This window comes from Apteryx mantelli, chromosome 2 (assembly GCF_036417845.1).
Source record: "Apteryx mantelli isolate bAptMan1 chromosome 2, bAptMan1.hap1, whole genome shotgun sequence".
In the NCBI taxonomy this organism is placed as follows: domain Eukaryota; kingdom Metazoa; phylum Chordata; class Aves; order Apterygiformes; family Apterygidae; genus Apteryx; species Apteryx mantelli.
The window spans coordinates 91,722,795-91,726,029 of NC_089979.1; positions in this window are offsets into that span (position 1 = coordinate 91,722,795).

Sequence of the window (3,235 nt, forward strand, 5' to 3'; positions counted from 1 at the left end):
AGACAACATCCTGATGACACTCTTCACAACAACTGAAATGCTAGCCTTCTGCTGGCAAACTTCCAACCCAGATAATACAGCCTATGTCTGCACTTTCAACGAGATGTACATTCTTCACTCACTTTCATAAGGATTGTTGTCTGATACAGTCACATGCTTAACAGTTATTTTTCCTGTCACAAAAAAGTGAATTTAAAAAATGATAAGGTTATTGGGTGAAGTGGCTTGGAGGCATTTTAAGGATCATTCTGATTTTACAGGATTCCAAAAGAGAGAGGTAATTGTTAACATCCAGATCTTTTTAAGATGTCTAGTCCACATCTTATTTCCTTCTATGGATATATACATGTCTTGACAAAGATAGAAAGGATATATTTTTCTCTGTTCAGAAACTGTAGAAGTCAAACTGAAGTTCACCTAGCAGCATTTGAGTTCCTCTCGACTGTCTTATCAAGGCAAAGTGCCCCACTCCTATGAGTTTCTTCAGTTGTCTGGCAGGTTTTCCCTCTTCGTTTTGCCCTGGGGAGAATTTGTGTTGTACCTCAGTAGACTTTCTGGCCATTAAGTGACTTAGGACTAAACTCTCTCCTCTGACTCACATACAGTGTTCACTATCATCCTCAAAGTGACAAGTCCATGGTACTCGATCTATCTTTGTTAAGCAAGGAAAAGTCTTAAAATAAAGAATTAACAATGATGGTTATATATCTGAGACAAAGCGCAAGTGCTCACATCATGATGCCACTGTTATCCTCTTAAACCAAGCAGGTTGTGGATTCCAGACTTGCCTCCCTAAGAACAGCCCATCTTTTCTGTGGTTGTAACTTGCCTCATTTCATGTTTAGCACCCACTCACTCTGTCCCAACATCAAGGAACAGCACAAGCATGATCCTCATTCTCAACAACAGGACATGCCTATTCGTTTTTAGGAGAAGTCCAAAACTTCCCAGACATCTCAGTATCCCTAAATGAGCCTCGCCTCTTATACAAAGGAGCCCCGCAATTCTGAGAAATGATAAAAGATTATCTATGATGCCTTTGAGACTACTGAAGCGAGTGACAAGTTCCTTATAAACCCCCTCTACAAAAATGCAGAACCATCACAAAACCTACAAGTACCCACTGCCACCTACTACTTTACCAACTGCCCATTATCTTCCGTGTTACTGCCCCTTAATAAGATAAATCCTTTCAACTTCTGCAGGAAAATGTCTTCCTCCTCTCCTCTTATTAATAAGAAACATTACACTCTTAGTAATACAAACTTTCTTTATATTCTTCTTATTGCACATTCACTGACAGTGAGTTTTGCATCAGGGCAGGCTAAGTACCCTAGATTCAAGGGTGAATCAAGGGTGAACAAATTAATTTAAGCTCTTATTGTCATGAGGAAATGAGCTTGTTTTCCAACACACATCAGTGGATGATCTCAGATTATTAAGCCTTGCTTGCCTGATATAAGTTTAAGTTCTTGAACAAGTCAGAAACCTTCTCATTGCTACAAGGGGGAATTTCATTCAATTCAATGCAAAGATTTCCAAAACATTCCTTTCACCTATGTGGAACACACACCTAGAACTTCTTGGTCCTTGGTGTCTGCTCTGGATAGCACCAGAGTTTGTTCAGAAACCTGCAGACAAGCTGAGGACCTCCCATCCGAAGAATTCTTACTGCTTAACCTTCAGACAAAAAGACAGAAAAAGTGCATTCAGATAAAGATGCATTAGGTTTATTTATAAGATCAGATCACACTGACCAAGACATTCAATAGCTGTATCTGCCTTTTTCAGTGGCCCTTTCAAAGCATCCTTAGATCTGAGTAAGGCTCTAAATGAACTTAGACTGGGCATACTTAATAAAATTGTGATGGCTATAGAACAGGCAACTTTCTTTTCTTTTGAACTGCTGCTAAACGTACCTGTCACTGATATTTGGAGATTTTTTCCAAAGAGGAAATTTAGCAAAGTGTCTTTTCTCTGAGCAGACTTTTATGTAACGGTACATGCAGAAACTACTGAAGAGTTTGTCAAATTTCTGTTTGTATTATTTTGTCTTTTTTGACTAAAATTTAATTCTTAAAAAGATGTCTTTCACTCTGTCACTTAAAAAGATAACTGTCATTCATTTTAGAAGTATGAAAAACCTGAAAAGATCTTTCAGTCTAAATGAGGGAACTTCTCATTAACTGGATTTATTTTCCTTAAAAAAAGAATGTGGAAAATACACCTATGCAGAAAAAAAAGTATGCTAATTTCAAAGCTCTGTATATTGTACAATTGTCTGTTTCATTCAGACCTTTAAAAGTCTTCTGTTCTCATTTAAAAAAAGATATCCAACAATTGTATACATGTTAAGTCTGTTTGGATATCTCTTATCAGCATTTAATTAAGAAAATATCATTAACTAGACTTTGTTGTAAGATCTGTGGAAATTGTTTTAAAAGGGATAGAGTGTTTTAAGGTAATTATGTCATGGAGATATTCCCACTTTTTTTTTTTTCCATGAGTAATATAATTTGTATTTAATTAAATGCAATATTAAGTGTTTTGGCTTTCTTCCAATGAGTGGGAAAGATACATCTAGCTTTGTGAAGTCAAAACCATACCAAAGTATCCAATAGAAAGTCCTGCAGGAGCGATGTATGCAGTACATGTTTAAAGGTGAGGGAACACCATCTTGGTCCTCATGGAATTTGAAAAGGGCAAATTCTGATGGATAATCATGGAACATAAGTTCCCTATGTAGCTGTCTGGCCAGAAGGGGGTGAAGTAACACTTTTATGTGTATACAGAAGAATAATACTTTGAAATAAACAGGTTTGTATTCTGTATTGCTCTGTTTGAACTAGGATAGCTTTCCATTTATGGTTTCCACAATTCAAGAATTAGATGACAGGCTTTAAACCAAGAGTGACTAGTTTTCTGGAAACATTCATGGGAATCCTTGTGAATTTGAGAGAGACCTATCGAGGAGGGCTGGTGAGAAGGGCAGGGTTATTCCTGAGGGGCAGGTAGCAGAGCTCACTGCTGGACCGGGTAGGGGAGTCAATATCTGACACCCACTGATACCAACACCAGTGTCTCCTGCTAACTTGCTTCCTCTCACACTTTCTTCTACCTGGCAAACCTAACTGACATGCCACAGTTTAATCACCCCTGCCAGAGAGGTACAAGCACACGCCCAAGTACCCTTCTCTTTGATAAGTTAAAATGGGTATTTCATCAAGGACTGTAA